Genomic DNA, 9627 nt, shown 5'->3' with positions numbered 1-9627 from the left:
CGATTGGACATCAAACATAGTGAATGCCAGTGAGAATAAGGTATAATCACAGGTTAAAATAGGGCAAGAACAAGTTAAAAATTACTTAGACAAGTACATCCTAGAATATTCAAGGAGCTGACTGAGGAGATATCTGAGCTATTAGCGATTATCTATAAAAAGTCATGGAAGACGAGAAATTCCATAAAAAGGGAAAATATAGTGCCAATTATAAAAAGGAAAATAAGAACAAAGTGGGGAATCACAGAGCAGTCATCTTAACGTCAGTACCCGGAAAGATAATGGATCAAATAATTAAGCAATCAATTTGCAGACACCTAGAAGATAATAAGGAGGTAAGTAACAATCAGCATGGATTTGTCAAAAAACAAATCATGTTAAACCACCCTAACAACTTTCTTTGACAGGGTAACAAGCCTTGTGGATGTGGGGGAAGCGGTAGATGTGGTATATCTTGACTTTAGTAAGGCTTTTGATACTGTCTTGCATGACCTTCTTATAAACTAGGGAAATAAAATCTAGATGGAGTTTGTCATAAAAATAAAGGGAAGGGTAACCACCTTTCTGTATACAGTGCTATAAAATCACTCCTAGCCAGAGGCAAAACCCTTTCACCTGTAAAGGGTTAAGAAGCTAAGATAACCTTGCTGGCACCTGACCAAAATGACCAATGAGGAGACAAGATACTTTCAAATCGGGAGGGGGGGGGAAACAAAGGGTTGTCTGTCTGTGTGATGCTTTTGCCGGGAACAGATCAGGATTGCAGTCTGAGAACTTCTGTTAGTAAGTAATCTAGCTAGAAATGCATTAGATTTCCTTTTGTTTAATGGCTGGTAAAATAAGCTGTGCTGAATGGAATGTATATTCCTGTTTTTGTGTCTTTTTGTAACTTAAGGTTTTGCCTAGAGGGATTCTCTGTTTTGAATCTGATTACCCTGTAAGGTATTTACCATCCTGATGTTACAGAGGTGATTCTTTTACCTTTTCTTTAATTAAAATTTTTCTTTTAAGAACCTCATTGATTTTTCATTGTTCTTAAGATCCAAGGGTTTGGGTCTGTGTTCACCTATGCAAATTGGTGAGGATTTTTATCAAGCCTTCCCCAGGAAAGGGGGTGTAGGGCTTGGGGGGGATATTTTGGGGGAAGATGTCTCCAAGTGGGCTCTTTCCCTGTTCTTTGTTCACCATGCTTGGTGGTGGCAGCATAGGGTTCAAGGACAAGGAAAATTTGTACCTTGGGGAAGTTTTTAACCTAAGCTGGTCAGAATAAGCTTAGGAGGTCTTTCATGCAGGTCCCCACATCTGTACCCTAGAGTTCAGAGTGGGGAAGGAACCATGACAGAGTTGTTATCAGGTGGGTGCATAACAGATTGGATGACTAAATGGGTGACTAGTCTGGTCTAGTCTGGGAAGAGGCAGGATTATTAAATTAGACCAAAGATCCCCAAACTGTGGGGCATGTCCCACTGAGGGAGGGCGTAGAGGAATATTTGGGGGGGCATGGTTTGGGCCCGGGCCCGGGCCAGCCCTGATGGGGCAGGGAGGGAGTGCCACCCGGCTGCTGGCCCCAGATTCCAGCCCCATGCCTGGCCTAGGGCCCCAGCTGCTGACCTGCGCTCGGGGCCCCAGCTGCCAGCCCTGAGTTCAGGGCTCCGCTCCTGGCCCCGCATCCGGGATCCTGGCTGCTGGCCCCGTGCCCAGAGCTGTATGCCCAGTCCTAAATCCCCAGCCCCACCCACGCTCCCCAGCTCACAGTACAGGAGCAGAGCATTTTCAGCCCTTCGTCATCTACATACTTCACATCCTTCTTTTCTGTGCAATAGAAATTAAAAGTCACACTTGTCTTATCTGGTTCTGTAGGAGTGAAAATATAACTGGCAACCTCATCTACCTCTACCAAATCCCCAATTCCCACCAACTTCTTGAAGAGATCTGTGCAATATACATACTTATCAGCTTTTGAGACTTTCTTTTTCTGTATATCATGGACAGCAATATCAAAAGCCTCAGATATCTTTACTCCATATGTCAGAGCGCTGATTCTCGAGGGAACAATTTGTGGATTGTGCCCAAATAAAATGGTTCCGTTTGCAATAGCTGCCTGAGCTTCCAGTGGACACAGGATATGGTACTGCTCCCTAAAGATCTGATAGATCTTGTCCCTCAGGATAATGCTGGAAGCAAAGCCCCCAACCACTAAAATATATTGGACCTTGGCCATCTCAGCTTGTTGAGGATTTCCTGCAAGGCACCAATGGTTTGTCTGACACTGTAGGCAAAAAAGCTGTTCATTTTCTCATATGTAATTATGATAGTCCTATTGCACCACAGAGCTCCCTCCACACCCTCAAAGAAGAGGGAAATGTCTTTTTGTTTGCATTCTGCCACTTTTGTTAGGTTGTGGTAGCAGTGTATGTAGACCTCATCTCTGCTGGAAGAGCATTTCTGAAGGCCAAAGTTGTACATCATTTGATGGCATTCTGCTGGGTGATTCTGTGCATATTCCTCCCATGCTCCATCTTGGAAGATCTCCTTCGGGAACTCTTTGAAGTTTTCATCCACTGTGCTGCCTCCCCATCCTCCTCCTGATGCCCTATGTAATTCTTTCAGGGATTGGTTCTCTTGGATTTCATGTACTGTGATGTCGATGGTACCACCTAAGCCCCCCAAAATGAGTAAAATTAGTTAATTTTTAAAAAGAAGTTATTGCCCTCACTTTAGCTGAATAAAAGGCTGCTTTTGAAAGAGTCCTTATCTTTACAAAAGTAAAAAAAATCTCACAATTGGCAAATGTGCTCTGCAAATTGGGATACAGAGCTGCCCGTTCTTTAGCTTATCTTTCCTTGCCCACGGATTCTTAGACTTTGTCTACACTACCACTTTTGTCTGTCGGGGTGTGAAAAAACCTCCCTCCGACTGACATAAGTTTCACTAGCAAAAGTGCTGGCGGGGACAGCGCTCTGTTGGCAGGAGAGGCTCTTCTGCCCGCATAGCTAACGCTGCTCTTTGGGGGTGGTTTAATTATGCTGGCAGGAGAGCTCTCTCCTGCTGACAAAGAGTGGCTCCACAGGAGACCTTAGAGCAGCACAGTTGTGGCGGTACAGCTGTGCCGTTGTAAGGTCCCTAGTGTAGACACAGCCTTAATTTCTGCATGCTGTGCAGCAGTGGTTCTCAGCCTTTCCACACTACTGTACCCCTTTCAAGAGTCAGATTTGTCTTGCATACCCCAAGTTTCTTCTTACTTAAAAATGACTTGCTTACAAAATCAGACACACAAATACAGAAGTGTCACAGCCACACTGTTACTGAAAAATTGCTTCCTTTCTCATTTTGTCTGTACGAAATTTTAGTTTGTACTGACTTTGCTATTGCTTTTGATGTAGCCTGTTGTAAAACTAGGCAAATGTCTAGATGAGTTGATACAATACCAAGCACACTGTTGGTGTCCAATAAATAGTTTACTCAAACCCAGCCCAAAGTTGGTAATAGCTGTGAGATATTACTATCTGCTGGAAGTTCAGTGGCCTGTAGGAAATGAGTTGGTAGGTCTCAGTCTAGTACCCAATGGCCAAGTGTCCACATCCCAGTTGATGCTAAGTCCCTTCTGAGTAGTCTGCTGAGATGTCAGAACTGAATGTGTGTGAAAACTGACATTTTGTGATACCCACAGTCTCTGGCCGAGTTGGGGCACAATGCTGAGCATAGAGTGTCTGTAGGAAGCTTGCACTGCCTCTGACCATCCTGAATTTGTTCTGCGAGAAACACAGACTTCTGTCTCCCAGGGATGTCAGTCTGTCCTCAGCACTAAGTTCACGTTACACCACATTAAAACGGCTCCCACACCACGCTCGGACGCATCTGTGGTTACTAGGAACGGTCTGTCAAAGTCTGGGGGCCTTAACACAGGGTCAGACATGAGTGTCGCTTTAAACTGGTTAAAGGTCTTCTGACATTCTTCGGCCCACTGAACGGCATTTGCTGGGGTTTTTTTGGTTAGGTCTGTCAGTGGGGTGGTGATTTGGCTGTATTGCGGTACAAATCGCCTGTAATATCTGGCCAAGCCTAAGAAGGATTGGACCTGTTTCTTTGACTTTGGGACAGGCCACTTTTGGAGAGCATCCACTTTGGCCTGTAGGGGGTTGATAGTTCCTTGACCCACCAGGTGTCCAAGGTAAGTCACTCTGTTTAGGCCTATTTGACACTTCTTAGCCTTAACAGTTAGTCCTGCCTCCCTTATGCACTCAAAGACTTTTTGTAGATGTTCCAGGTGTTCTGCCCAGGAATCCAAAAATATATCCACATCGTCAAGGTAGGTGACTACATTTTCTCCCAGTCCCGCTAGGAGACCATCTACAAGACTTTGGAAGGTGGCAGGTGCATTCCGCAGCCTGAAAGGGAGTACATTAAATTCATACAGCCCAACATGTGTGGTGAAGGCTGACCTTTCTTTGGCAGATTCATCTAGTGGTACCTGCCAGTACCCCTTGGTTAAGTCCAAGGTAGAGATGAACTGGGCCCATCCCAGTTTGTCCAATAGTTCATCTGTGCGTGGCATTGGACAGTTGTCTGGGTGAGTTACAGCATTTAGCTTACGGTAGTCCACGCAGAAATGTATCTCCCCATCTGGTTTGGGAACTAGAACCACTGGAGATGCCCATGCACTGCCAGAGGGGCAGATTACCCCCATCTGTAGCATATCCTGGATCTCCCGTTCTATAGCAGTTTTAGCTTGAGGAGACACCCGGTAAGGTTGGTCTTTAATTGGGTGAGCATTACCTGTGTCAATGGAGTGGTATGCCTGTTCAGTCAGTCCTGGGGTGGCTGAGAACGTCGGCACATAGCTAGTGCACAGCTCCTTGATCTGCTGTTGCTGCATACGCCCAAGGGTCATGGAGAGGTTCACCTCTTCCATGCCACCATCGCTTTTCCCTTCGTAGTAGACACCTTCACGCCACTCAGCGTCATCTCCTCCCTGGGCTGTAAACTGATAAACCTTTAATTCTCTGGAATAAAAGGGTTTTAGAGAATTAATATGGTACACCTTAGGCTTTCGGTTGGAGGTGGGGAATGCTATGAGATAATGAACAGCTCCCAGGTGCTCCTGGACCGTGAATGGCCCTTCCCTCGATGCTTCCATTTTATGGGCCTGGAGCACTTTTAAGACCATGGTCCCCTACTTTGAAGGAATGCTCTCTGGCATGTTTATCATACCAGGCTTTTTGCTCTTTTTGAGCATCCTTTAGGTTTTCTTTAGCAAGGGCTAAAGAGGTTTGGAGGGTGTTTTGTAGGTTGGTTACAAAGTCCAGAATGTTAGTTCCTGGAGAAGGTGTAAACCCCTCCCATTGCTGCTTCACCAACTGTAATGGCCCCTTAACCTCGCAGCCATATACAAGTTCAAATGGTGAAAACCCTAAACTGGGATGTGGTACAGCTCTGTAGGCAAAGAGCAACTGCTGCAACACTAGGTCCCAATCATTGGAGTGCTCATTTATGAATTTATGTATCATGGCCCCCAAAGTTCCATTAAATTTCTCCACCAGGCCATTTGTTTGATGATGGTAAGGGGTGGCATCCAAGTGATTCACCCCATGAGTTTCCCAAAGGCTTTCCATAGTTCCTGCCAGGAAATTAGTTCCTGCATCTGTGAGGATGTCGGAGGGCCAACCTACCGTGGCAAAAATGTCTGCTAGTGCCTGGCACACACTTTTAGCCTTGGTGTTGCTTAGAGCTACTGCTTCCGGCCATCAGGTGGCAAAATCCATGAAAGTCAGTATGTACTGCTTTCCTCTGGGTGTCTTTTTCGGAAAAGGACCCAGAATATCCACAGCTACTCGCTGAAATGGAACTTCAATGATGGGGAGTGGCTGGAGAGGGGCTTTGACCTGGTCTTGGGTTTTCCCACTCTTTGGCATACCTCACAAGACCGGACATAGGTAGAAACATCCTTGCCCATTCCCTCCCAGTGGAATGACCTCCCCAAACAGTCTTTGGTCCTGTTCACCCCAGCGTGGCCACTAGGATGATCGTGGGCTAAGCTCAAGAGCTTGGCCCGTTACTTAGTTGGAACTACCAACTGTCTCTGAGGATGCCAGTTTTCCTGGTGTCCACCAGAAAGAGTTACCTTTTATAAAAGTCCTCTTTCTACAACAAACCTGGATCGATTAGAAGAGCTGAGAGGCGGTGGGTTGCTCCGTGCCGCCGTCCAAGCTCTCTGGAGGCGTTCATCTGCTTTCTGTTCGGTCTGGAACTGTTCCCTTGATGCTGGAGACATCAGTTCCTCATTGGAGTGTGGACCTAGGCTTGGTCCCTCTGGAAGCGATATAGGGGATGGAGCTGTTTCCATTGACTGTGAACCACTCTCCACTTGGGCACTATGTTGGGATTCAGGCTCCGGCTGAGCCTCTTGTGTAGGGATATCGGCTGCTGCCGGTTCAGGTTCGGTGGGGCCCTCTGGTGTTGGGGTTGCAAGTACTGGATTCAGGGCTGGCAATGGTTCAGGTGCTGGTTGTTCCACCAGTTCCGGTTCTGGGGCTGGCTCTGTCTGGGTCTCTGGGACTGGATCCACTGCTGCTGTTGCAGACGTTGGCATGGGGTCCGGTTCCATCACCTCTGACCAAGTCCTGGTAGAAGTTTCCAGAACAGAGCTAGGCGTGCTTAGCCTGGCTGCGGGTGACCATTCCCACCCTCTCGGCTAGTTTCACATGATTGGCCAAGTCTTCCCCCAACAGCATGGGGATGGGATAATCATCATAGACTGCAAAAGTCCATGTTCCTGACCAGCCCTTGTACTGGACAGGCAACTTGGCTGTAGGCAAATTGAAAGAGTTGGACTTGAAGGGCTGAATTGTCACTTGGATCTCTGGGTTGATTAAATTGGGGTCCACTAAGGAAGCATGGATAGCCGACACTTGCGCTCCAGTGTCCCTCCTTGCAGTGGCCTTCTTCCCGCCCACACTCAGTTTCCCTCCGCTCCAAGGGTATCTGGGAGGTATCTGGGCCTGAGGACCTCTGGTGTGATTCTGATGCAATGAACTGTAATCTGTTGGGGTTCTTGGGGCAGTTGGCCTTTACATGCCCCGGCTCATTACATTTAAAACATCGTCCAGCTGACGGGTCACTGGGGCGAGGTGGGTTGCTGGAGAATGGTGTGGCAGGACGATAAGGTGTCTGGAGTATTCCCTGGTGTGTAGTTGGGGCCTTGGGCTGCCCCCGGTAGTAGGGTGTGGTCTGAGGGTGTCCCTTCTGGTATCCGCTCCAACTGCGACCAGGGTTGTTCCTCTCTCCTCCCTCCACCCATTTTGTTCCGGCTTGCTCCACCTCTCTGGCAGTCTGGGACTGCTCGTATCGATCAGCATAAGAAGCAAGACTTTCTGCTGAGTCCATTTCCTTATCCCATAAACACTGTTTTATTTCCTCCTTGGACATATTCAGGAATTGCTCCTGAGCTATCAAATCATACATTCCGTTAAAGCTAGTGACACCCCTTCCTTGAACCCATTTATCTAACAGATCCTTCATCTTGTTTAGATAAGGCACATTACTTAGTTCAGGCCCTCTCTTAAGGATTCAAAATTTTACTCTGTACGTTTCAGATGTAATTTGAAATTGCTTTAAAACCAAATCCTTGAACTTATTATAGTCAGAAGCCTCATCAATAGGCATCTTATTGAATATGTCCAGAGCTCTTCCAGTCAATTTTGCAACCAATGTGGTCATCTTGTGAGCTTCAGGAATTTTATGGAGAGTGCACAATCTCTCAAAGGTTAGAAAATATTCAGCAATATCACTGGATTCATCATACTGTGGACATAGTCACTCCCATTTGTGGATTGTTGGGGAAGGATGGTTAGGGTTATCCAGTAGATTCCACTCAGCCTTTGCCTTCTCCTTCTCCGCCTCAGCATGCTTCCTCTCTTTTTCCTTCTCCGCCTCAGCATACTTCCTCTCTTTTTCCTTTTCCTCCAGTTCTTTTTCCTTTGCCTCCATAGCTCTCCTGTGGGCAGCCTCTTGGGCTTTTTCCTTTTCCTCCACTTCTTTTTCCTTTGCCTCCAGGCAAATAGGCAGAAAAACCCTCTAGTTGCTCTTAGCTAAAAAAACCCCCACCTCTTCAGGTCTGTGAAGAACTTGTGAATTTCCCTGCAGGAGGTTAACTACACTGCCTTTAGGTAGAGAAAACTCCAGCTCACAAAAGCAAGCTCCCTTTTGTCTCTGCTCTGGCCCCCAGGCAGAGACAAAAAAAACTCTAACTGCTTTCAGCTTAAAACCTGTTTCCAAGCAGCCCAAAGGAAAGAAGAAAAATGTCCTTTTAAAATCTGTGCATCTGGTTCAAAAAATCTCAAATTGATCTCAAAATAATCCCCCCAAAAAATCTCAAATTGATCCCACCTCTGCCACCATCTCAAGGTTCCTTCCCCACTCTGAACTCTAGGGTACAGATGTGGGGACCTGCATGAAAAAACCCCTAAGCTTATTTTTACCAGCTTAGGTTAAAACTTCCCCAAGGTACAAACTATTTTACCTTTTGTCCCTGGACCTTATTGCTGCCACCACCAAGCGTCTAACAAAAATAACAGGGGAAGTGCCCACTTGGAAACGTCTCCCCCCAAAAAAAGCACTACACCCCCTTTCCTGGGGAAGGCTTGATAAAAATCCTCACCAATTTGCAAAGGTGAACACAGACCCAAACCCTTGGAACTTAAGAACAATGAAAAAACAATCAGGTTCTTAAAAGAGAATTTTAATTAAAGAAAAAGTAAAAGAATCACTTCTGTAAAATCAGGATGGTAAATACCTTACAGGGTAATCAGATTCAAAACAGAGAATCCCTCTAGGCAAAACCTTAAGTTACAAAAAGACACAAAAGCAGGAATATATATTCCATTCAGCACAACTTATTTTATCAGCCATTTAAACAAAACAGAATCTAACGCATATCTAACTAGATTGCTTACTAACTCTTTACAGGAGTTCTGACCTCCATTCCTGCTCTGGTCCCAGCAAAAGCATCACACAGACAAAGAGGACCCTTTGTTTTCCTCCCCCCCCTCCAGATTTTAAAGTATCCTGTCTCCTCATTGATCATTTTGGTCAGGTGCCAGCGAGGTTATCTTAGCTTCTTAGCCCTTTACAGGTAAAAGGACTTTGCCTCTGGCCAGGAGGGATTTTATAGCACTGTATACAGAAAGATGGATACCCTTCCCTTTTTATTTATGACAGCACCCATTGCTGATGTAGCAGGGCAGTGTACAGTGGAGTGGTGTACTCATCAGTGGGGTACAGTAGCACCCTAGGAGCCGTAGTCATGGACCAGGGTCCCTTTGTGCTTCGTACTGTGCAAACAGAGCAAAATGATGATCCATGCGTGTCGCAAGAGAAAAGCAGTAGCCACTGTATGATGTGCTAAAATCAATGGCAACAGAGGATGTGGAAAAAGCTAATGTACTCAATGCTTTTTTTGCCTCTGTTTTCACTAACAAGGTCAGCTCCCAGACTGCTGCGCTGGGCATCACAAAATGCGGAAGAGATGGCCAGCCCTCTGTGGAGATAGAGGCGGTTAGGGACTATTTAGAAAAGCTGGACGTGCACAAGTCCATGGGGCCGGACGAGTTGCATCCGAGAGTGCTGAAG

At 46.3% G+C, this 9627-nt stretch overlaps 1 pseudogene across 1 annotated transcript; it reads right to left on the bottom strand.

Moving 5' to 3' along the window:
• Window positions 1–1717: 1717 nt before the first annotated feature.
• Window positions 1718–3916, bottom strand: LOC311523319 (heat shock 70 kDa protein 12A-like; annotated as a pseudogene). Its single transcript has 2 exons — window positions 3820–3916; window positions 1718–2657 (listed from the first exon to the last, which is right to left on the bottom strand). The product of its transcript is annotated as a heat shock 70 kDa protein 12A-like (transcript).
• Between the last annotated feature and the right edge of the window lie 5711 nt (window positions 3917–9627).

This window comes from Lepidochelys olivacea (genome assembly GCF_965140295.1).
Source record: "Lepidochelys olivacea isolate rLepOli2 genome assembly, chromosome: 1".
Lineage (NCBI taxonomy): Eukaryota > Metazoa > Chordata > Testudines > Cheloniidae > Lepidochelys > Lepidochelys olivacea.
This window is presented reverse-complemented; position numbering and strand designations above follow the sequence as displayed.